A 27,439-nucleotide genomic window follows, 5' to 3' on the forward strand; every position below is an offset into this window, starting at 1 on the left:
TGGATGCATGTGCTGTGTGACAAAAGCTTGTCTTTCAGTCATGACATCCCAGAATGACAGACACTGGACAACCTCATAATTACAGCAGAACATTGGCTCATTGTTTTGGTCAAGCAGTTGCCACTCATACCATGACATCACTGTAAGTGGCAGTAATGTGGTTGGTATCAAATTCTACATCTAAGGTGATGGACACCAGCAGACTTTGCGTATATGACCAATGTCAGATATACTTAGTGTAGCAGTCCTGCTAATAATGACAACTACTAACACAGCTGAGAGAGGTCATCTTGACACCTGCACCTCAGTACCATTAGACAATGGGGCTCACATATTATGCTTGCACATGCCACTGTTCCAAGTATAATGCCACTGTCCACAGCCTGCTATCAACGTATGCCTTTCAGGGCAGCAATATGTGTGACACATGCTGTAGTTAGCATCCACCTGTGTGTCCCAGTTAACCTATTGTCTGTCACTTCCACACATGCATGAGTATGTATACTTCACATATATATGTCAGTACTTCATGTACATGTATGCATGTGTATCACACAGCACAGACACAGATATATAATTTATGGGCCACATACAGGTATCTGGTAGTAAACCTGTGTGATGTGCATATATACTGACAGTTAAGATGTACATAGCTGTAAATCTGTGTGTTTACAATAGGGATCCATTACAACATGTTCTGTACATGTAAGTGTATGAGCATGCACACTGTGGCCTTCCGTGGTTTGAATCGGAGTGCATCCCAAACAGCCCTGTGCTACTGAGGTTATGAGCGTACCCACTGCCACCTTGTGTAATTTGAGACAGTGCATCCAAACAAGCCCTTTGTTTCTAAGTGTATGATCATGTCCAGTATAACCTTGTGTAGTTGTAGTCATAGTGCATCCCAAATGGCCCTGTACTACTAAGTGTATGAGCATGTCCACTGTCACCTTGTGTAATTGGAGTCAATGCATCCAAACAAGTCCTGTGATTCTATGTATATGAGCATGACCACTGTAACCCTGTATAGTGATAGTAGTTGTCCATTCCACAGATGGGCATACTCCAGTTCAGGGCTTGTTGTGCTACAGCTATACCTCTCAGACCTACCTATGTCTTACCTACAGATGATGTATCATGTTTGTGCATAGAGGATGTAATGGACTCCTACTTTAAACACACAGGTTTACAGCTATGTACATCTTAAATGTCACTATCCCTGATGTTGTCCTCACTCTTAGAAAGGCATTCTGACTGCCTTAAAATGTGTAATCTCTGCAGCGCGTCTTGTAACTGTGTAGTACTATAATAGTTATCTGTAGATAGGCAGGAGTTCTGATCCCACTACTGGCAACTGTGTGTGTGTCAGCAAATGGCTGAGTGTGGTTGTGTGTGTGTATTTGTCTCTGCATCCTGTCATGACAGTGGGCTTTGCTGCTTTCCAAAGAGAAACCACCTTTTGCACTGGCCTTTATCTTTGTCATCTGCTAAACCACCCTTTTCCCCCACCCCACTGCAAGTAATCAGTCCTGTGATGTCACCCAGCTCAGAAGCAGCATCAGAGTAAGTGTAATTGTACGGTGTCTGTGGCACATACCCCAACTGCATACCACTCTACTAGTTACCTTTACATAGGAAAGACATGTATGCACAATACTGGCAAGTGTATGTGTGTTTGTGTGTGTGTGACTACCCTGCAGCCAGGCATACACATGTGTTATGTCTTTTAACATGCTGCACATCATGGTGAGTGGAGTCTGCAAATTATTACATAGTTAGGAATAGAAAAGAATAGACAGTCAAGAACGACTACAGTTGAGTATGTTGTTTTCCTGTGCCACTGTCGAGCAGTGACACAGAAGTGGTCACCGGGGTGTATGTCCATACCCATTATTCCCCCACCCAAACTCCACAATCACTGGGGTATATTTCCTTAGCCATCATTCCCCACCCCAAACTCCACATACACAACAACCATCCCTTCTCTGGTGAACTGATTATGATTTAAATGGTATAAAACAAGAGATGCCTCTGTTTTGTGTACACATCAGTTCCTTTGGATCCCTTCTGTGTCACAAAGGGTGTTCAGACATGTGTGTGTGTGTGTGTGTGTGTGTATATATATATATATATATATATATATATATATATATATATATATATATATATATAATATATGTGTGTGTGTGTGTGTGTGTGTGTGTTTGTGTGTGTGTGTGTACACATCCCGTAGGTGCATATATGTATTTAGTTATGACAGTTGTACAGATGTAGACTTGTCTATGTTGCTATGTTGTTTCACAGAATACAGTATATTCAAGGGCACTGTACATATGTACATGCAGTGACTGTCCCATTTGTTTTCAGTACTGTGGAATACCTGTAGTAAGATGTGTATTATAAAAACCATGAAGCATGTATACAACCCAGATGGCTTAGTGGTAAGTCCAGTAACCTCAATGTGCATGGTCCAATGTTCAAGACCGGTAAGGCTTGTTGATAATGTCATTTAGGACTGAATAAGACACTTTTATACAGTTGTAAGTGGGTGTAAATGTGTTTTAGTGACAGTAAGCAGTGGGTACACACAAGTACAAGACATGTACAACTCGCAGTACACTTGAAATGCCTGTCTTTGGCAATCCTGCTGATGTCACCCACCTAGAAATACACCTCTCGGACTGCTGTAACATAGTAATCTCTGTAGTGCATCCTGTAACTGTGTAATGCTGTAGTGTGATAAACTAGTTTGCTAGGTGTTCTAATCCCAGACATGCTAACTGTGCGTGTCTACCTGCCCGAGAAGGGAACAATGCCTTTTAGAGTACGCACACTCCTTACGATTCACATACTCACCTTTGGCAATCCTGCTGATGTCACCCACCTAGAAATACACCTCTGGGATTACTGTAACCCAGTAATGTCTGTAGCGTGTCCTATAACTGCATAATGCTGTAGTGTGATAAACTGGTTTGGTAGGTGTTCTAATCCCAGACATGCCAACTGTATGTGTGTGTGTCTGCCTGAAAAGGAAACAATGTTTTTTAGAGTACGCACACTCCTTATGATTCACATACTCACCTTTGGCAATCCTGCTGATGTCACCCACCTAGAAATACACCTCTGGGATTACTGTAACCCAGTAATGTCTGTAGCATGTCCTATAACTGCATAATGCTGTAGTGTGATAAACTAGTTTGGTAGGTGTTCTAATCCCAGACATGCCAACTGTATGTGTGTGTGTCTGCCTGAAAAGGAAACAATGTTTTTTAGAGTACGCACACTCCTTATGATTCACATACTCATCTTTGGCAACCCTGCTGATGTCACCCACCTAGAAATACACTGCGTACCTCTGGAGTGTGATTTGCAACTGTGGTAGGGATCCATCCACAATCATGGCAGTTATGTATGTTTTCTGTGTGTTGCAATGTCTGTGTAGGGAGCAATGCATTATACCCTACTCACTTGCAGGACATTTACAATACCCTACTTTGGTACTCCTGTTGATGTCATATCCTGTAAAATACGCCTCTGGGGAACAAGTCCCCTAGTAATCCTCATGGTACGTCCTATAACATCCCTATGCAGTAGTGTGATATAGATCTTGGTCATGGGTTCTATATTCACACATGTCAGTTGTAGACATGTTGTATGTGTCTCCCTGTCTGTTTTGTGAGTAATGCATTTTGGGCTACACACTGGAAGGTAATCTGAAATGCCCTACTTTGGTAAACCTGCTGATGTCATTCCTTGTGAAATACACCGTTGGGGATAGAATAGCCCACTAATCTCCGTAGCTCATTCTATAACTGTGTAATGCTGTAGTGTGATAAACTAGTTAGGTGGGAGTTCTATTCCAAGACATGGCAGGTGTTTGTGTATGTTTGACAGTCTGATCCTGTGTGGAGGTGGCTGTGAATATCTAACCACTGGACATGTTGAGGAGTGGGTTTTGTAGTTTTCCTATATGGTGGCCAAATTATATGTCACAATGTCCACCTTACAAGGTTTACAGAATTCAATTAGCCAAGAGAATGGGTTAGCAAGCCATACCTCCTACATCTGGCAAAAGGCCTGGTGACCACAGTAAGCATCCCTACTATTACCCAGACTACGGTCTGAACCCATGTGTCATACACAAACACCCTTGCCTAGAATATCCCACTATGTTGCTAGCACCCTGCACATTGTTGACAGATAGTAGTCTTGGTGTGATTGCAGTGGGCTGCAGAGGGCATGGCACACTGTCCAACAGTACAATTGGCACATAATTGTGGACAATGTGCCTTCAGTATGTTCCCTACTGGATGCCTGCAACATATGTGGTGCCGTCAAATGTGATCCACAAAGGACATGCAATGCCTTACACACATGCCCTGTATGAACAGATGCCACTGACACCAGGGAATACCTGTATCATGCTATCACTGCAGGTGCAGGGTCAACCTGCTGTCTATTCGCAGGTCCTGCCACACCCGGCCAGTATTGGTACAGACCAGTACTGGCACATCTGATGATAACAGTCAGTGTACACAACATGTGCCAGGCAAACCAGGTACACTTAAACATGTCACTGTACATTATTGTGGGACATGCACATCCCAGGCAATGTCCATGTCACGGACTATCAAACACAGACATGGCATGCATTGCAAAGCAATGGACACACACAATGGTAACCAGGATGACAGGGCAGTTCATACAATACCCATCTGTGTGGGACATTGCAGACACTACACCCCTGAACCACACTGCAGACCATTGTCAGGTGGTCTGATGCCAAGGATTACCCCTCACTCAGCCTTGTACAGCTATCTTGCACAGCCAACCACTACACACCCATGAAGCAATGCACACATGCATGTCAGTACTGGCACCTTTTGTCTGCGTGTGGGGTATGATGTTCCCAACCACAGTCACACCCAGTATAACTCCCACTGGCATAGTGACTCATGTCAGACACATTCACATGCCCTAGCCCATAGAACCGCAGGATATCCCCTGTAGTGCATGTAATACCTGTGCATTACTGTAGTGTGGCAAACTAAGTAGTTACGAAGTGTATTTGTGAGCCTGTCAAAGTGTGCCAATGTGTCTGAGTCCCTTAGAGAGTATGGTTGTGTTGACAATGACATCTGTTAATGTGGACAGCCATGTGTGCTACACCTAATGTATGTCTACTATATCTATGTTGCAGATGTCGCTCTCCAGCACACATATAAGTTCTTACAGCACAACAACATGTCAGCTATGTGGCACATGGAGTAACTGCATGCACTTGTAATAGTAATGGCTAGTTAGTCAGGGGTTTGAACCCCTGTACTGGTACGTGTGTGACAGATGATGCTTAGGTTTTAGTCTCCCAGCCCTTTTCTTATGCACTTTGCATCTGTCTGTCCCTCCCACAGACTCTCTGGTGAATGTGGAGATGTACACCTGTTCAGCAGCAGCTTGTGTTTTGTAAGTGATGGTCAGGATTAGGTGATGGGCTCTGCACTTATTGCAGTCCTCCTCTAGCTGATTGCATGTGGAACATTTGTGGTGACATTCCCATATCCAATTGCATGGAAACAGTACAATATCTAGGAACATCATGTCGGTGTTTGCCCATGACAGCCGCTGTGAGCAGCACCCGGATCTGGTGTTTGCTAAACAGCATCACAGATGATATCTGGATATTCCTCAAACAACATACACAGTGGTAAATAGCCTAAAGACAGGAGGGTGATGTGCCAGATATGACTACAGCATGTAAGTGTAGCTATACTTCATTGAGACTACTGCCAATTTAACAGGTTGTGTGTGGTAATGGCTAGTCTTCATGTTTTAATAACTGACAAGACAGTGCTTTGTTTGTAAGGAAACCCACATCTGTAGGGTCATCTGTGGACTGGTCAGTGTGTGGAACCATTTGTTTCTTGTATTTTTCACAGAACACACATCTGTGAACTGCAGAAGCATAGTGTGAGGATTGCAGTCAGTACATGGTGACAGTGATGAGAGTTACTGCCATCGCATCCCTGATTGGACATACGTCACATGAAACAGTGGTATGACAGTCACTGTCTGAGGTTATCACAGTGACATGCCAATAATGGGCCACTGTTCATAGCTGCAGTCACATGTCATCTATGCTTTGTACAAATGTCATGCAGTATATATGCATGTTTTGCGCCCCCTCTCCAAATGTATGACATCTGTTGTTGGGTTGATGGTCATATCTATGCATGCTGTTATAAGTTATCCTGAATGCTGTTGACTATTACTAAGCCTTATCTGTGTTAAAACAGCAACACCATATTCTGTATGGGATAGGAGGTCCCAGCAGAACCACCTGTCCTACTTCAGCTGGCCATGGCACCGGGCACCAGCATATCTGGGTCCCAGCCTTGGACATCCACCTCTGTTGGCTCTGCAGCACCTTCTGGTGGAACTGCCACTGAGTATGGGGCTTGTCCCTCCTGGGAGCAGGTCCAGACAGGAACTTGTCAGACATCATGCAGTCCAGGACGTGGTGTGTAGTGGGCTCAGTAAGGGGTTTTGGGACCAGTTACACCAGCTCAAGGGTAGAGTGTCACATTTGGAGGGTGAGTGTGCCTCTCCTAGACAGCCCCCAGCACAGCCATCTTTGTGGCTGTGAAGGTGCAGTGGTGGCTGGCCATGGGTGGGGACCTCCATCCCACAGTTTCCATTCAGGGGCTCATGGGCTTGTGACTGCTGAACACCCCTCCCCGTCCAAGATGTATCCTCCTCACATGTGTCATATACCACCCCTGTATGTTGTCTTGTCTGTCATCCTACCCAACCTATCCTCCACAAGCATACCTACTCTCCTTCCCAATATCCCACTCTCACCTTATGAAAACAGTAACAAAAGGCCAATCTGTTCCCAGAACAACTTTTGCTCCATACATAGCTATCCATTTCACACGTGTCCAATGGATACATGTAACCTTTTTAATTTGTATCACAACATACTACTGTTGTCCTCACCCCTCTCTCAGGCACATGACCCTGGTATGCACATGACTCCTAAAGGTTCCAGGGACAGATGATGCAGACAACCCCATTCTGCACACAACACTACTGGCCCCTCTATGGTTACCCCATTTAACTTTTTAATGATGATGATGTTGCACACAGCACCTTGAAAGAGTACTGTTCTCACATAATAACTGGACAGGAACTGTTTTGTTAATGTAAATAAAATGCTCAAAGTAATGTATTTGGGCAATGTACAAATGTTTGCATGTATTAATGACACATGTCTGTCTGAGGGAATCTTGATATTACATAGGCCAACACCACTACATAATACAGGAGTTGCTGATGTTTCCCTTTTCATTTTTTTAATGCTTTGTTGTCACATGGTATGTTCTTGATATAGCTATATATATCTATATCTATGTATGTATCTATATCTGGACATAAACACACACACATACATCTACATGATGGAATACATTTCCTATACTGTTGAATGACTGTGCTGGATGATATGTTTGTGATAACGTCCGATGTCAGTATATCTGCCATGGCTTAGTGGCAAATTACATTGGTTGTGATGTGCAGAGTCCTGGTTTCAAGCATTGTAGAGGCCATTTATTTTGTTGCTGGGCAGAACAAGGGCCATTGGATATGGAGTGATTAAGGCACTTTTAAGCAGTTGGGAGCGGGTGTGCACAGGTTTGCATGGTGGTAAGCAGTGGTTACTTTTGGTTACAGGTCCTTACACTCAGTTACCTTCTTGATTGCTTAACCTGTGTAGGCAGTGCTTACTCCCGCGCAAACAGGCTGTAACCCGCTCACTGCTGTTTAAAAGTGCTTACTCCCACTTACCCCCGCGCTAATTCCTTTAAAAGAAAAGAAAAAAGGGGTGATAGGAAAGTGGTGAAAAGGGGGCACAAAGAGGGAAAGTCAGTAGGCAAGGTAGCTAGGGATGTGCAGAAAGGGTGTAGGGAAGGTCCATAGCTGTCCAATTCTTCTACAGCAACGGCTGTGCATATGCAATAAATTCGGCAGTACATTTGGACACTCACAACCCTGAGAGAGGGGTAAGGACAACAATAGTATGTTGTGATGCCAATTAAAAACATTTACATGTGTCCTGTGGACACATGTGCAAAATGGACAGCTATGTTTGGGGCGTGCTTTTACTGCGGGAACAGATTGCCCTTTTTTCTTTTATATTAGGTGAGAGTGGGATGTTGGGGAAGGAGAGTAGGTATGATCAGGGAGGATAGGTTGGGTAGGATGACAGACAAGACAAACAAGATGTGTACGGGGGTGGTATATGACACATGTGGGGGGGACACCTTGGAAGGGGAGGGGTGTTTGGAAGTCGCAAGCCCATGAGCCCACAAATGGATACAGTGGGACTGAGGTCCCCACCCATGGGCAGTCGCCACTGCACCTTCACAGCCCAGAAGGTGGCTGTGCTGGGGGCTGTGTAGGAGGGGCAGGCTCACCCTCTAGTTGCACCATTCAGCCCTCAAGCTGGCATAAGTGGTCTCGAATCTCCCTGTCAAGCTCCCTACGCACCACTGCCCAGACCATATCACGGGTGACAGGTTCCTGTCCACTCCCACTCGTGGGGGGGCCAAGCCCCATCCCCTGCGGCGGTTCCACCTAAAGGTGGTGCAAAGCCAACAGACAAGGAGGTCCCGGGCTGGGCCACAGATGTGCTGTTGCCTGGTGCTATGGTCAGCTGAGGTGGGACAGGTGGGTCCGCTGGGACCGGCCTTCCCATACGAGCTATGTTGTGGCATGTTTAAGCCAGATATTGGTTAGTAATAGTCAACAGCATTCACAATTAGTTATAATAGCATGCATAGGTATTCCCATTACCCAGGGCACCAGATATAACATAGTTGCACAGCAGGCAGAACACATGTATATATGGGTAAACAGTGGCCATTACAACAACATGCAGGTTTCATTGATGGCAACAGGATACCAATATGAGAGTATTTTAACATGGCACAGGCATAAAAACAGATGTGAATATTTATACACCAAAAGGACATATGTCCCAACAAAGGCTAGGAGTGCAGACATACCAAATGAGTTGTGTAAATCGGTTACTTTTCCATATATGGTAGGGTTGAGAGTGTGAGAGTTCAATTAACAACTAATAAATCCTTGTAGTTTTCACAACATTCATAGTCACTGCATTGGTCTGTCCCTTACATGTATTATTACACTACTCAATGGCATTATATTGTACAATGATATGTTTGCAGATTATTATGTACTGGACCTGTGTCTTACGTACAGGCTTGACAAGATGCAGGTGTTACTGCAACATGTTTTGAGACTGCTGACTGCTGTCATAAACTTTGGGTGAGATGCTGGGATGACAGGTATGTTTGCATGTATATTCTCAGACTATGTACAAGTCTGACTTATCAGTTATATGTCATCTACAGCTGCCTACATTTCTTGGATCATCACACTAATTTGTCAGGGGAACAGGGAAAAAGGCAGGTGATGTGGGCCATTTATCAGGACATACTGGGCAGACTGGAACAGTTGAGGGATATGAATATGCACACCACTTTCTATTTGAGCATTCTAGCATAATCTGTACAGGTGTTAAGTGTATATATGCATACAGCTTTCTCTCTGAACATTCTAACAAACTATAGTGCAGTTGTGTGGAATGATTATGCATACAACTCACTGGTGCTCCTGAGATCCAAAGCCTTGCTGTGTGTGACAAAGGCATTACAGTTAAGATCATTGTACACTATGTTAACAGGCAATTGTTGTGAGGCTTTCCAGTTTATTTAGTCTAATATTACTGACCTGTTTGCACTTCCGACATTGTTATACAGCACTTCATACACATTTTATCTGCATACCACAGTGTGGGTACCATGGCTTACTACACCAGTACTATTTAATAATGGCAACAGTACAACAACATATGACTGCAGAGTAAACAGAAGTGATGCAGGGGTTACACCTTTATTAGCAGCATATTACACAATTCTGTATACTGGTACAACAATTTCTGAGGCTCTTACATTTATTTGTTATGACGGTACATGCAGGCTTTTTACTAACCTGCCTCGCGACACATCCTTTGCAGCCTAGCATCATTAGGCTTGCTGGTTCCCAGCACACTCATCTGCAGCTGTCAGAAAAGTACAGTGATATTTAGCCATATCTATCCATAGTATACACAAGCTAGGCAATTTTTAACTACATAGTGGAAGGAGTACTTAGTTCTGGGGCATTCTGCATCTGCCTTGCTTCCTGGATCCACTGTTCCAGGACATCCCCCCTCCACCACTTCAGGTCTGCATGATGGTGCCTGACCTGCTCACCAGTATGGGGGATACCTGTGGTGCTAGTGAGGTCATGGGCGAGACCGTCCCAGGCTTGTGTTTTGTACTGTGAGCCCTGGTACTGGCCCTGCAGTAGTCTCCTGTCATGGTGCTTTACCAGGAGGCATACCATGAATCTGGATTCCTGGATGCCCCAGTGCTGCACTCTAAAGTGAGTGCCTTCTCCCACTCCAGCCATTCTGCCTGCAGGGGGATGCTACAACCAGTTATGAGCCGTATTCCCACCTCTTTGTTTTAAGTATGGCCGGATTCCCGCACTTTTCCATAATTGGCCGGTTTTGAAAAGGCTAAGCTATGGGCACACCTGCTTACTTCAGGTTGGCACTGCTTAAAGAGGTGTACTTGTGGGCATATTGTTTTGGCTTCCCTACACATTGCTTACAATTACTTAGATGGGCTGTGCTGCAGTTAACATTGCTTATTGGTGATCTAGCATTATATTTGCCTTTTGTCAATGATGTCTTATTCATTACAGGTTATATATGTGTCTGGTATCTGTCATTCATGTGTAGATACACTGTATGGGGTCCTGGGGATTTCATATCTTTGCTACAGTAACACCTCAACTCCATGTTTACTGCAGTACTCCAATTCACATATTTATGGTCTGTGCCAAGTTATAGCACATTACACTGTACAAAAATTCAGTTCACATATTTCATTTGATATCCCTGTTGTGAGGATTACTTTGCTGATACCTCCTTTGTATGTATTCCTATCATAGTGTAGTGATTTACTACTATGACTGTGATGTACAGGGTCCTGCATTTTAGCCTTGCAGAGGCTGGTTACTTTGTTGCTGGCCAGAACACGAGCTGTTGGGTACAGAGTGATTAAGGCACTTTAAAGCAGTTGTGAGTGGGTGTGCATGGGTTTGCATGGAGCTAAGCAATGCTAACCTCCGGTTACAGTCTCTTACACTCAGTTAGCCTCTACATTGGTTCACCAGTGTGATACTCGCATACTGGCACCCAAACACGCTTACACCCGCTTGCTCCTGCACTTGCAAATGCACTGCATTTGGTATTTGCATGTGACACTCACACCCCTGGGGGGGCTGAGGACTACAGTAATACCTTCTGATGCTTATTACATCGGCTTACATGCCTACAGTGAGTTGTTGCTACCATGTGTTCATGAGTGTTGTGTAGTGGGTTATGCAATGACACATATGGTCATACCGTACGTAGCCATTTAGCAATGACACATATGGTCATACCTTACGTAGCCATTTAAACTGGACTATGCTGCGGTAGGACCCATATCGGAAATGGCTGCTCATTAGGCGTAAGCATACCGGTCGACTGTAAGGAATCCATGGCCTGTTCAGAGTTTCCTTCATACTATTGGTGTGTTCCTCTTACAAATTGCACCTGTCTGGCAAATACCTGGGAACTGACACCATTAAATACAGACAATTGGGTCTAGGACCCCACATCCTTCAGCCGAGTCATGTTAATGCATACTATTATTCTATCAGCTTTCTAAGGTTGTAAGTGGAATATGTGCTTTCTGTCCCTATCAGACCTCTCAAACAAGTGGGGACAAATTTCAACTGAATCAGGGACAAGTCAAGACAAACTCAAGGACAATCAGGGACACTTTTAAAATATTAGTGCTATTAACTTGAAACATTGACAGAATCAGAGCATGTGAACATTTTCTGAGGTATAAGAAGTTTATAACTCTTAATTATTGTTATTATTCATTATGTGTAATTCACCACCTTTCCTCCAAAAGTCACTAGTTTTAGGAGGGATTAAGAGGCACAGAGTCAAAACTGGAGTCAAAATCAGGGACATCCCTGAAAATCATGGACAGCTGGGAGGTATGGTCTCTATTTGTTCCCCCAACAGTTTATGTCCTGCCCAGTGGATTTGCTCTTAGGAGTTGAGAGGTATGGGTGTAAGCTCTGCCCATTTCAGAATATTACTTACATCCCTGGGGCGGTCCTAATACAACTGCACCAGCCAACACCTGCACACCTAGGTCCATAATTGCATACCCATAGTTCCCCCACCTGCCCCTCCTCTATAGCACTCATCCTTACTGTGGGTGCAGGTGGATTCTAACCACACCACTACATACTGCCCACTCTCCGTGTGTCAGGACCCATGTCGTACATTGTGTCGACCCACGGGTTATCAGGCTTGCACAACCTACTGGTCCATGTACGTCTACAGCCTGGTTAGATGACGCATGACAGGAACTGACTCCAATGATCAGTAATTTTTGGGGTGTCCCACAAGGGACATTGATGTCTTTGTTTCAAGATTAGACCTAGCAGGTCTCTCCCACTGGTAGTATCCTGCCTGTGGTCTGGGAAGCAGTGGTGTGTTTACTTTTATTGTGTGTCTGTATGTTTCACCAGTCTAGTTGGGGGGGGGGGGGTTGATGCTACGTGTTACACGTTTGTTGATTGGACCCCTCACCCCATATGCATGGCCTGTGAACAAATGTAATTCGTAACTGCTGTATCATATCCTAGCTATATGCATGTGTATATTTACACACACACATATATGTAGATATTTATATATTTCTGTCTATATATATCTAACAACATATGGGTGTATGGGTGCCTGCATATGTATATATCTATATGTGGGTATGTATATGTATTCTGTCTCTGTATGTATACATTTGTACTATGGAGAGGGAGAGGTATAGCTTCATGTAGCTATGGGTAGATATACACACACATACCTCTACATATATACATCTGCATCTGGTTATTCCATTCCTTGCCATGTAGATTACACTTTGCTGCAGTGGGACTCATAGCGGGTGTGGCTGCTCTTTGGGTGATGCCTCTGCCCAATGAACACTTTTGCTTACATCCCTGGGGCTGTCCATATAGACCCACATCAGCCAACACCTGCACACCTAGAACCATAACTAGCTACCCATACTTCCCCCCACCCACACCTCCTCTACAGCACCCACCCTTACTCTGGGTGCTGGTCGGGTCTGAACACACCACTATACGTTGCCCACTCTCCGCTTCACGGGACCCATGTCATACATTGTCTTGACCCATGGGTCATCAGGCTTTCCCACCCTTGTATTCCAGGTATGTACACACCCCGGCCAAAATGGTCAGCGTATCACTTTCCTTTGGTTATATGTCAATTTTTGGGGCATCCCGCAAGGGATGCCCCTGTCTGTGTTCCAAGATTAGATTTCATGGGTGCACTGTGTACCCCTCCCAGTTGTATCCTGCCTGTGGTCTGGGAAGCAGTGGACTATTTACATTGTTTGTGGGTATGTGTGTATGTTTCCTCTGTCCAGCTGGGGGGAGTCATGCTATGTGTTACATGTTTCTTGCTTGAGTCCCTCACTTCCATTGGCATAACCTGTGAACATATGTCATGCTTGTGTACTGTTTCCTATCATAGCTGTATATCTGTGTATATCTACTCACACACACACACACACACACACACACACACATATATATATATATATATATATATATATATATATGTATATATATATATATATATATATATATATGTATGTATATGTATATCTGCACCCATATATATATATATATATATATATATATATATATATATATGTGTGTGTGTGTGCGTGTGTGTGTCTGTAAGGCAATGCTTACCCCTGCGCAAACGCACTTCAGCACGCTTACTGGTGCTTATTTATGCTTACACCTGCATACTAGTGCCTTATTCATTATGACACTGACACTTCACTCCAGTTCACTTTTAATTGTTAGTATGCAGGTTATACAGCAGACAGATGTTGAAATATGTTCATATACAGATTACTAATGGAAAATGGTATGTGCTGCAGTGGGATTCAGAGCGGGAATGTCTGCTCATTAGACAGATGCTCTAACTACTACACTATTGCTGTGCTGCTTCATTTGCATATATACCCATATACCCATGACTCATAGTTCCCCGAATATCCACCCCAACACTACACTAACACAGCAGTCATCCATTCTCCAGTTGGATACATGGTGTATCCACACCTCTACACATTGGCCACTCCCTACTCCTGTAGACCCATCCCATGGGTTGACTCACTCCACGTATCCTCAGACATCCCAAACTTTTAGTCCAGAAACATTGGTGAAATGAGTCACCAGTAGGACACTATTCACAATTTTTGGGTTGTCTCACCTGGGACACACATGTTATTTACTCCTGTTAACATGACACTACAATAAATGAATAGGTATGACTATGTGGTAACGCACACCTTACACATAAGAGCTAATAATGTATGAGTTTGGCAAAATTATTTTACAAATAGAACCAGTTTAGTGATTGGCATTGCCGTAGCAGGCAGATCACAGGAATGATTCCATGTGTGAGAAAGTCCTCACATTTGATTTTTTGAGAACAGCACTGAATTCGGACATTATACACACTTCTGCGTTTTAGCTGTTTCGTCCCTTCCCTCTTATGCACAACCTACTATTCTAGCTACTGTCAAGATTTGTAGGGGCACTTTCATGTTATTTATGTCTGCAAAAGGAATGAATGTGTTACAGGGAATATACTTCTACATATAGATGTATGCATGTGTGTATGCATATATACTTATAACAAACTCACTGACCTCCACGAGGCGGTCCAGTTAGAACCAGGCCATCCAACCCTGACACTCCTTGATCCATAATTTCATACCCATAGTTCCTCCACCCCACCCGAGTTTGACATACACTCAAACCATCCATTTTTCAGTTGCTATCACAGCCATGACACACCTCCACACATTGCCCTCTCCCCAGAGTTAGGGGCCCTACACGTATGTTGTCCCAACCCATGTGTTATCAGGCTCTCCCACCATTTAGTCCTTGAACATACCTGTCCTTGCTTGTGTAATGGTTGGAGGTCCAACCATCCCAGCAATTTTTGGGTAGTCCCACCAGGGACTACCCAGTGACTGTAAAGTGACTTAGCTGATTGGCAATGTTACTCCCACTGGTAGTATCCTGCCTTTGGTGTGAGTAGCAGTGCTTTGCTCACCCCTGCCCAGCTTGGTATGACATACACTGACAGCACCAAATAATTCTGGAGTTACTGTTGATTCCTTTCTCATTCTTTTTGTATGCTTTATTGTTACGACATTCATTCTTCATATAGATATATATATATATATATATATATATATATATATATATATATATATATATTATATATTGTACATACACATGCACATACATCTACATAATAATATACATTTCCTATGCTGGGCACTGCTTACATCCACGCAAGCACGCTCAGACTTGCTTACTGGTACTTATATGTGTTTACTACTGCTTATTTGTGCTTACACCTGCTTACTAGTACCTTATTCCTTATGACATTACCACTTTGATTGAATGACATTAGCTAAACATTTCATGTGGTACTCCAGTTCACATTTACATGTTATTATGTAGGTTATACAGCAAAATGACATTCCACATGGAAAATGATATATGCTATAGTTGGCTAGAACCGTGCATGCCTGTTTGTTAGGCGGATGCTCTATCCACTACACTATTGACATTAACGCTGATTCAGCTTGTTTTTCTCTATTTGTTTTTCTCTATTTGAATGATTTTGATGTGTAAGCTACGCTAAGCAGGAGGCAACGATGCGCAAACACGCTGTGCTTTTCTTACACTTTCGATATTGGAGCAATGCAAATGTACAATAGGGACATGGGGAATTTAATTGTGAAAGTTCTAGGGACATGGCTCAGCATTCTGCTACGTGTTTGTGTGTTTACTACTTTGATTTCATTTCAGTGTTCGTGGACACTCTTGTATGCTTAGCATACATTTCAGTATCCATGAACACTGAATTAATTGCTTACTATTAGAGGCGGGCTCTAATAGTAAGCATAGTAGGTTGTGCAACTGTGGGGGCATGTTTCCGCCTCCGTAGAGCACTTACACATGCCAAAAACACAAAAACTCAGAAACTAAATACGAAAAATATACACCAATCATCCAGTACTTCACCAGTAATTCCTTTATTGTTCCAACAATCTGGTACCTCGGCAGTTCGCCTTCAAGGATCACATTTTACTCCACCATGGCAATACACTTTTATACCATTTGATTAGAAACAATTAATTAATTAATCAATTAATCAATTAATTAATCAATTAGAGTTTCAATTTAATAAAGGAATAGACATTATATTAAAGTGACCTTTGAAAAAACATTTTCAAAATTCATTTGTTTTATATAATTTAAATTTATATGCATATAAGTGCCAAGATAAATAAATAATAAACATATAAAATTATTATGATGAAAAAATATATACTTTAACAAACAAATAAATAAACAAATAATTTTTTTGATATATGTATAAATATGTATATATATATATATATATATATATATATATATATATATATATATATATGAATATATGAAATTATTATATGAACATGTAATGTCATATTGTGATGCTGAATTCAAAATATTAAATATAAATTTAAATACCTAATTCCTGATTTAAACCATTATGTTTCAAAGTATTAAATTTTAATATCATTCTAGTTTCTAATTCTAATAGTTTATATACTATATTGTTTCCCCTTTGAATAAAAGGTTTCCCCAAAACACTAAATTTTAAACTATCAGAACGGCCACCATGTTTATCAATAAAGTGTTTGGCAACTGGACTAAATTGATTCAAATTCCTTATGTCTTTCAAATGTTCCAAAATTCTTATTCTCACCATCCTCTTGGTTTGTCCTATATACCAGGTGTTAATGCAGGAACAACCCAATATGTACACAACGCTAGTTGATTTACAATTGAAGTAATGTCTAGAGATATGGTTAACCTTATTTATTAATTTCACATTAATTACTTTATCACATACACATGTTTTTGGGCATCTGTGTTGCTGTTCCAGTTATCGTTTTTTGACATTTATTTATCACATACACTGCAAGAACCACAAACAAAAGTGCCCACCTTGACAGAAATAGGTCTCTCCAAATTTAATAAATTATTATTTAATATTTCTTTTAGATTTTTTCCCCTCTTATAAGAAAAAGTTACAGAATGTGGAAATAGTTGACCTATAGATTCATCATCACTTATTAGATACCAAAATTTTTTAACCAATGATACAAGTTTATTAGAAAATGTTGTGAATTTAGTTACAAAAAATATTTTTTCTATGTCTTCTCTAATTTCATTCATTCTCATATGCTTTTGAGCATTAGCCCCTGAACTTAGTTCTATGAAGCCTTTTCCAATAATGCTATCCCAACATCTTAATAAGTGATTTTTGTTGTATCCTCTGTCCAATAATTTAAAGAAAACCTTATTTAATTCATTTTCCACTTCAACTTCTATGCTGGTATGGTCATGGATTCTTTTAAACTCCCCATGTGGTAATGCTTTTAATAAATGTGGGGGATGCATGCTGGTTGCATGCAAAAACATGTTCACTGATGTGTGCTTTCTGAAAGGTCTAAATTCTATCCTATTTTCTCTTTCAAATAGAGTCACATCAAGAAAATTAATTTCATTTCTGTTGACCTCATATGAAAAGGAGAGATTTTGTTCATTATTATTCAACATCTCAAAAAACTCAAAAAATTCAAACATGTCCCCCCTACAGATAAAAATCAAATCATCAATGAAACGTTTATACAAAACCACATTATTTTTGAAAAAATCAGTTGGATAAATAAACTTTTTTTCAATTGAATCCATGTAAATCACAACATAAGATGGTGCATAAGCTGCACCCATTGCGGTGCCCTTCACTTGTAAAAAGTATTCTTTGTTGAACAGAAAGTAACTATGAGTCAAACAAAATTCCAGTAGACTGATCAGAAAGCTGGTTCTAGGTCCCTCACCTAACATATTAAATATTGATTCAAGCCCTTATTTTGTATCAATATTAGTATATAAGGACTTTACGTCAATAGTGACCCAATAATATTCATGATTCCAAGAGATTTTTGATACCTCACTAATAAGATCTTGTGTGGTGGAAATATGAGCAATTACCCTATTTAAATATGCCTTAAATTGAAAATCCAAAAAGATATTTACGTTTTCCAAAAAAGAACCTACCCCTGATACTATAGGCCTGCCAGGAGGTTCTACTAAGTCCTTATGGATTTTTGGTAACGCATATAAGATGGGTGTAATAGGGTTTTTTATATGCATTTTATTAACATCAGCTTGTGTAAAAAACCCTAAACGTTCACCCTTTTCCAACAAAAATAGCAACTCTTCATTGTAAGATTTTATGGGGTCACTCTCCAGCTTCTGATATTCATCATGGTTCAACAATAGTTTGTTGACCATTTTACAATAATCTTTTTTATCCATAATGACCCAATTTCCACCTTTATCAGCACATTTGAAAATATAGTCATTTTTAAGTTTCTTCAAATGTTTTAAGGCCAACCATTCCTCTTTATTTAAATTAAATTGCTTTTTTTCTCTAATAAATTCCTTATAAGAAATCTCTATTTCCCTAAGGAGAACTTTCTGGAAAATAGAAATAGCAGGCACAGATATGTGTGGTGTGAACTTGTTGTCGATGTTCTTAAATTGAGGCATCGCTAATTTACCATATCCAGTTAAAAAGCTAGTGTTTGCATTTATTTGTACATCATTTGGTATATCAGCACCAGCATCCAAATCATCGCATTCATAATTGTAAACAGACAAATTCATTAAGCTCTCATCAAGTTCAGAATCACTGCAAAATTCCTTAGAAACTTACACATGCCCCCTGCACTCTCACACATTTCCTTTGCATGTCGAGGGTGCGGCAGAGCGCCCTCATAAATATTCATATGGTGCTGCTGCACAATCTGTAATGAGGATGCTCGGTGCAAGGCTAAAAACATCCTTGCACCGAGCTTCATGAATCCCGGGTTTTGTTAAGTATGGATTTACAGAACATTTACATTTCTACAGCTCATTTTAATGTTTTTATTGTGCAAGAAACATTCTTTAACATCAACTGAACAGTTTGGTATTTCTTCAAGAATAAATTGCAACGAAAGTAGAAACTTCATGGTGCTCTCTCTTTTCTTTAAGTCTTCCAAACACTTAATTTTAAATTTTAAATCACTTCACATTCTAAATGTAAAAATGGGTACCAGTCATGCATCTCAACCTCATAGTACAAGAAATCTGCACAAAGACTAAAATAATGGAGGGCCCAAAAATAGAGACAGATTTTAAATATTGCTCTTAAAATTAAGAAAGTTGCTAGAAGAACAGGATTTGTATTATCATGCATCTTCTGAAGTATATGAAGTCTGAAACTTAAATTTACTTCATTATTTGGTGACTTTAATCCTCAATGATTTGCCTGAAAACCACAAATTTTATGAGGAGCAAACCAAAAATCTAAGATAAAAATATAATCATTCCATGAAACCTGGACAGTTGAGAGGTATGGCACTAGCGCTGTGACATCTTGCATTTGCATTGTCAAAGGTTTGATAATTAAACTTTAAAACCTATGTCCTATTCTAAGTTCTTTCACAAATCCAAATAGCAAATTCCCAAAAAAATCATCTAGCCTTCATTTGTTGTGTTCTTATACTCTCCACTTCTATTGCTGCAAACAATTTGGCATTTTCTGGTGCTAATCAGCCTTCTGGTGACATACTCATTGTCTTCATGAAGCATACAAAGATGTCATTCCATTATTTGACATCGTACGTCCTCCTACTTTTTTAATAAGTAACCACAGTAGTTCCTTCACTAAGTATATATTGCAATGATTTTATCCTTACTTACTCCATTAACCTCAGATACAAAATGACCTTTTCTAAATTCTCCACATTAATTCTGACCAGAGCATCTTATGACTTAGAGTCTGTGAGTCAGATAATGAAAGTGTATATACCAAGGCCATAATCCCCACCAATACATTTTCATCAAGTATCATGCCTTTTTCCAGTTCCTCAGAAGTTTCATCTCTATTGATCAAACTTTATTTCACATCATAATGTCAGCCCCCTGACACTATCAAATGAAAGAATATAGATTTTATATTTAAAAATATAAATAAAATTTTTACAACAAACTTCAAAATCAAACACTTGCAGAGAAACACGTTAAAGAAAATAAAATATAATTAAATCAAAATAAGTTTGAACCTCTTTCTTTACAGCTATATAAATATTTTCTAGTACATAACATATTCTGTACAATATCCTATTTTTGTTATAAATGATGTTGGATAAATAAATAAAAATAAATAAATGTCAGAGCAATGCCCCAATAATATTTTCTCTAAGCAAAATATTGTTTTGTTATATTCTGTCCTCCAGCTGTAACCACAGGCCCTACATTCCTCCAGTCCTGGATCCTGCCACAGCTCCTTTCCAGATATGTTGGATATGACCCTCCACCAGGTGGACCCCCTGCACATCAAAAAGAGCACCTCTCAGTAACTCAAGGTTAGGCCTGAGGCTGAAGCATCCCAAAAGGACTTGTGAGTGTAGACGTGGGAGACATCTGTTTTGTGGTGCCAGTCATGTCCCCTAATTGGAGGAGCAGTAAACACAATCATTGCCAGCCCAACCTTTCCTCCCATGTTAACCAGAGATAAACTGCAAAGCTTTTATTCACCAACAGATGTCTCGAAGGCATTGAGTTTCCCAGTCTCTCCCCTTGGGATAGAATAGCTGACCATCAGCCAGTTCAAAATGTCCCCCAACCAGTAGTGCTCCAACTGTATGAGCCCATGTCCTCATCCCAGACTGATGGTGGTGCAACTGGATGCCCTGCAGCTACACCATCTGGTGGCTGGTAAAATATATTATTTTGCCCAATCTTTAAAAATATCTCCTAACATTTTTCTGTAATATTTCTCAAAAACAATATCACTAACTTTTTTGCCGATGCTTCCCAAAAAAAAAAAACATAAAGTAAATATTTTAATTTTGAAAAAAATGTATATCTTGCCTTTTATTAAAGAGAGTTTCTCATGAATTAATCTATACACAGACTCCTACATATGTCAGCATGAGTCTAAATTTATCAGCCTTGCTTTAAAGCTTCCTGTTATCTACCAGAAACAAAATCCTGCATTTTTTCCAAACAAAAATGTTCTAACATTTTCCTATACTATGTCACTTGATGATCAGGAGAGGGTTCAAACCTTCAGGCTTACTAAAAACTCTTTCTTATCTACCCTGAACAAAATTGTCATCACCTGTCTTCTACTTATTTAGCTTCTAAGGCCAGACCAGATACCTTTTCCATAAAACGTCCATGTCCTTACACTTTTGTTCACCACAAACCTTTAGCAAAAAAAAAAAAACATTGGAAGCAGAAAAAAATATTCCTATTTTAAATGCAGTTCAGTTTATCAACCCATATATAAGCTGAAAGACAAAACAAAAATATTTCGCAAATGATATGGTAAAATATAACTTTTGCAGCCTTTATCATCATACTGTTATCATTTGATCCCTGTATACAGTGTGCACTTCTACCAATGTTCCCTGGACTGTGAGCCATTGCAGGATTGTCCAAATCAGGTTTCTTGGCCACATACAAAGGAAAACTAATTTAATAAAACAAATATTTTGAAATGAAACTGTAAAATGAGCCCATGATTTCAGTTTCCTTCTGTTAGTTAGCTAGTTAGTTGAGTACTCAGTTCACTTTTTGCTTTCCTACCTGCAAACATTTAGATATTCTGCCATGTTCAAGTGCCAGTATTACTGTCATTAAGTTAGACATTTGGGTTTTGTTTTTAAGAAATAAACATCTCTCATTGTGTATGCTCCAGTAAGTGTACAACAGGCAGGTGAGGTGCGAGTCTGCTTGTAATGCCTCACAAGAAGTCCTGCCCCCCTCACAAGTAGATACCTCTTGTCAGGTCTCCAGTCTGCATCACGGATCCTTGGCAAGATGCATGCTGTGGAGGCGTGCAACCTTTACCCTCCTCCCAGGGAAGGGTTAGTGAGTTATCCTAATCATTCCTGAGTTATCCTAATCATTCCTGTCATCTCCTGCAGGCTCCTTCAACCCCTGAGCTACTGATAGAATCCTGCTCTGAGTCATCTCTGTACACACTAAAGCATGTGCTTATTCTTCCAAAAATATTTAAAGCTTTAAATTATCTTTTAATGAAGTGTATACCATCATCTCATTATATACTTCATAGCCCTTTTTTTCTTTGCTGGACAGAATAGCTGATAAATAAATACACAGAGGATTAGAAAGTAAGACAGAAGATGTTGAGCTTGGGTTCAGAACAATATACATTACATTTTATCCCACGCTTGCAGTGAGAAGGGACGATACTGATGAGAAATGAGCCCAGCTGGGCATTCCTAGACTAGGAGGAGGCACATGAAAAGGTCCAATGAAAGTTGATTTGGACAGTCCTGCAATGGTTCAAAGTCCTGGAAACAATGGCATTAGTGTAGACTGTACAAGGACTCGATGACACAAGTGCAAACAGTGTTTGGACTCACAGAAGGGTTACTGGTGGAAGAGGGTAAGCATCAGTGCTCAGTTCTGAGTCCAATGCGCTTCATACTGGTGAAGGACTATATCAGCAAACAGGTCGAGGGGACTGTATGCAAACAATGTAGCATTACAAGCAGACTTTGAACAGGATCTCCACCAAATGATAGGTGGTTGAAATGCAAAACTAAAGGTACTTGAGATGAAGCAGAGTGCAGGCAAGGCTGTAGTCATGGCAGCAAATGGAGGAAACCAGAAGAGCCATAAAACTGAGACAGCATGGAAAACAGTGGAAAGGTTAACAGCTTCAAGTATCTGGCAGAGGTGGCTGAGGAGAAGGGAATTCTGAATGAGGACGTCAAACTTGTAATCAGTGGGAATGTTGCCGACTGCCACAGAGTTTCAGGGCCATCTGTCAGAGAGTGACAGGGGTAGTGAGTGACAGAAGAATTCTAAAGTAGTTGGAAAGCATAGTATTAAAAATATGAATGTGAGCACTATTTCTGTATAGCATAGAAACAAGGGCAATGAAGACAGAGCAGTTGAGGAAACTGGAAGTGATGGAGATGAAGTGCTTTAAATGGGTGGTAGGATGCACACTGTAGGACAGATGAAGAAATGAGGGCATCAGTGCAGAAGCCAAAGCAGCCTCAATTACAGGGAAGCTCAAGGACAAGAGATTATGATGGTTCAGTCACAAGAGCAGGAAAGCAGAAGACAATTTGTTAAAGAAGACTTGGAAGCGACAGGAGTAAGGCTAAAAGAGACTGGAGTATACATCCAAGAGATGGCTGCATTGCTTGAGAGAAGACCTGTGACAGGTGGACATGACCATCAAAGAAAGTAGGAAAGTGGCTCAGAAGTGGTGCCAACTGAAGCGACACCCCAACCTCTTACTGAAATGGAAAATAAAATGATTGATGATGATGGCGATGAGGATCTCCTAATCGCTTTTTTTTTTTTACAGATGTGATCATTTTTTTCTGTCTTGCTTTTACCTGCACTTATTAAAACCAAATCACTGGCATGTGTAGAAACCATGCTATGTTTGTCCATAAAGTTCAAATATTGGTTCCCTCATTTGCATCTCACATCCTTAATCACCCAAGCCACTAATCAAACTCAATGCACCTGCTACACAGTTAAAGCTTTATCCTTCTACTTCACTGATATAAAGCTTTGTTTAATTTGCCTGTAATCCAGCATACCTTATCCATAAAATTATTTATTAAGGGTTGTGACACAAGGCTTCCTCTTTACATCGTGACATTATAATATAGTTTTCAAATTAATCCAAAAATATGTAGTCTTAATCAGTTCAAACATTAAAATGATGCCTTAGTCATATCCAAAAATAAGAACAATTCTTTATGCATTCCCAAGTATAATCACATTTTATAGTAATAAACACATTTCACTGACACATTTATATTTGCTAGATCCATGGTTGGTTGTAATCTTTCAAAAAAGTCTTTCACTTTATTTTTTAAATTTTGTATAATATTAATAGTTATTGTTTTCATGGTAATAGGTCCCATTTACACCCTTCTTCCAAATGGTCATAAATATTTGTGCATATATTTTATCATAACCTTGGATCTCTATACTATTCATTCAATACTTCACAAAAAATATCTCAGATTCCACGTGTTGAACCTCCATATAAAATGCAGAATCTAAGAGAGTTAGTCCATTTTCTCAAATGTCTTGCATATACTTTTATCTTCACCACAGTAAGTCTTACAAACTTTCTTACAGTGTTCTCTCCTTTGTTAGTTAAATCTTTATATATATATATATATATATATATATATATATATATATATATATATATATATATATATATATATACCCTGTCAATAATGCCACATTTACACAGCCTTCTGTACTACATATTTATCATCCTTAATCATCATTGCCTCAAAAAAGGAAAAACTACTTAAATCTTCCAAAATAACTTTATTCTTATTTGTTCTGAATCCCTTTCTGAGTTTCTATCAAAAAAGGAAACATTTTTGTTTTCTTATATTCCAAGAAATATTGTCTTAATCTTCAAAGCATTTATTCTCTAAAATAAAAACAAATCATAGGCAAGGAACTACTCTTATCTACAGACCCATCTCTGCCTACATTCTTTAAACCATGAGATGTGAAACATTTTCTTTTTTTTCTACATTAAAATCAATCCCCTGATTTTCTCCAGTTTTCACCTACATTTCTGATCTATTTTTCAGGTAGAATGACCAAGTCATAAAAAAAAGAAAAATAGCCTCCAACTTACAAACTACTTTGGTTTCAGTTTCCTTTTCACTAAAACATAGACACACAAACAGAGGTGGCTCGTGCTATTAGGCTGCAGGACTGCAGCCTCCCCAGCTGTAAAACAGAAAAGAAAAAAGAAAAAGAAAAGTAAAACAAAAATAAAACAATCACAAGTCCCAGAACATCATGCATGTGCATATGCACCATTTCCCCAATATCTGCACTGCTGATGAACCAGTCTGGAGCATGCGCACAGAATCTAGACTGTCTCACCAGCAGTCCAGATTAGGAAGAATGCATTCAGCAGCAGAGATCCCAGAAGTTTATGGAGTTACAACTACATAGACTGGAAGGGGATCAGACTGCAATGTCTGCAGGCTGGGTAACACCCAGCTTGCTCTCGCGGGAAGGAAGGACTTGCTCTTGTCACGGGCTTTTGTACTGCAGGAATGGATGAACTTGCAATGGATTTTACTGCAGGAAGGAAGCTGGCACTCAGGTAGGGTGTATGTTTTTGTTTGTGTGTGAAATGCCCCAGGCAACTGGTGGCTAGAGAGAAGACCAGGTTCATACCCTCAACCTTGGATACAGTTAGCAAGAACCTGAATTCCCTACCCACCACCACTTCTGAAAAAGCATTCATATTTTTGCCTCATGTCGTTTTCTGGATTTTCAGACATTTGAATTTCAGACTTCATATTCTTCAGAAAGTACATGGTAACACAAAACATTTTATTCTAGCAATTTTCTAAGTTATTTGAAATTTGTCCCTATTTTGGGGGCTGTATTCCCCCATTATTGGCTTTGTGAAGGTTTTTTGTGCTAAGAGGTTGAGAGCTATGGTGAGAACTAAATTCACTAAATATGTTTGGGGGCTATATTCCCCCATTATTGGCTTTGTGCAGGTTTATTTGTGCTAAGAGGTTGAGAGCTATGGTGAGAACTGAATTCATTAAATGATAGCCATTTAAGTTTCAGTCTTCCTGTCTTTCAAAAAACAGCTGATTTGGCATAGAGGTATGTTGCTCTGACTGTAGTGCAGATGGTCCTGGGTTCAATACTTGGTAATGAAATGAATGGTGATAGCACAGCATTTTATTCTAGCAACTTTCCAAGGTTATACAAGCAATGTTTAAAATGTGTCCCTGTTTTTTTGGGCTTTTGTCCCCCCCCAATAAATCTTGGATTTTTTCCAGATTTCTTGTGCTCATGTGCTGCAAAGTTGAGAGATACAGTTATGTGTTGAGTGGATTTAACAAGTAGCTAAGAGCTTCAGTGGAAGAGAATTTTAGTGCTCCTTATGCTGAGTTAGCTTGCATTGTTACAAGCACAACAGGTAGTATACTTGCTTTTGATGTAGACGGCTGTGGGTTCTACTCCCACAGTATGTAGATGTATACTGTGTTGTACTTTTAAAGGGGGTGGATGCTGCAGTCCTTAGAATGTCCTCTTTGGTGGAGATACCTAGTAACTATGAACCTGTTATCGGTTTGTCATCCATTCCGTATTGCAATATTACTAGCTTATCCTTTAACAGGCATTTTATTTGTAGATGAAACAATAAAATATAAAGTTGTTTGCTAGCAGCAACCTCTTCATTAGTTACAGATCTCTTTAATGAGGAATTGTTTAGATGACTTTTACTTCTGCAGAGATTGTGAATATTTACTGATACTGGTGGATTGTAAAAGTTTGAGTATTCTTTTATGATGTAAATGTTCCAAATTGAGGAGTTTTGTCATTATTGGTGCATGCATTTTGTTTCATTGTTTACTGGAAAAATGTTCAAAACAGTAAATTTAAAATGCCCTCTAATTGTACTGTGTTATACGAGGAATATAATTTATTACAATCTGGAAGGTGTATCAAAGAACACGTTTGTTTTGTGTGCAAGGGGCCTATGATTTGAAAACAGCCCAGAGTTAATCTTTATCTGCCACTGGCCAGATGTATTTTCTTTGAATGTGGGTTTCAGTGCTCTTTCAATTAATGCGAGTTTCAAGGGCAGAGAAGTTTTAATGCTAAGTCTATTTTCATTGTGAGACTGCATTGCTTTGCTTAGCAGATGTCTATTAGTGTTTGTGCTGTAAAATGTAAAATAAAACTTTTAAATGAAATCCAAATCATCGTAGAAGTAAAGCAGTATGCACATTGCAGGGTTTATGGTAAATAGGGTGAAATACCGAAGTAATGGGACATTGGAATGGCTGCAGGGGGGAGGCCCCATTCAACCATGATTTTATGAGGATGGAACAGTAGCAAACTCAAAGACATCCCCGGCTGAACTATAACTATCAACTGTCCAGATTTTCACAGAATTAATAGATTTTTTCTTATTATTTTTGGTTTGTTCCTTATAAAATTTGTG

The sequence above is a fragment of the Protopterus annectens genome, chromosome 2.part0, assembly GCF_019279795.1.
Source record: "Protopterus annectens isolate FY-2018-M chromosome 2.part0, PAN1.0, whole genome shotgun sequence".
Taxonomy (NCBI): Eukaryota; Metazoa; Chordata; order Ceratodontiformes; family Protopteridae; genus Protopterus; species Protopterus annectens.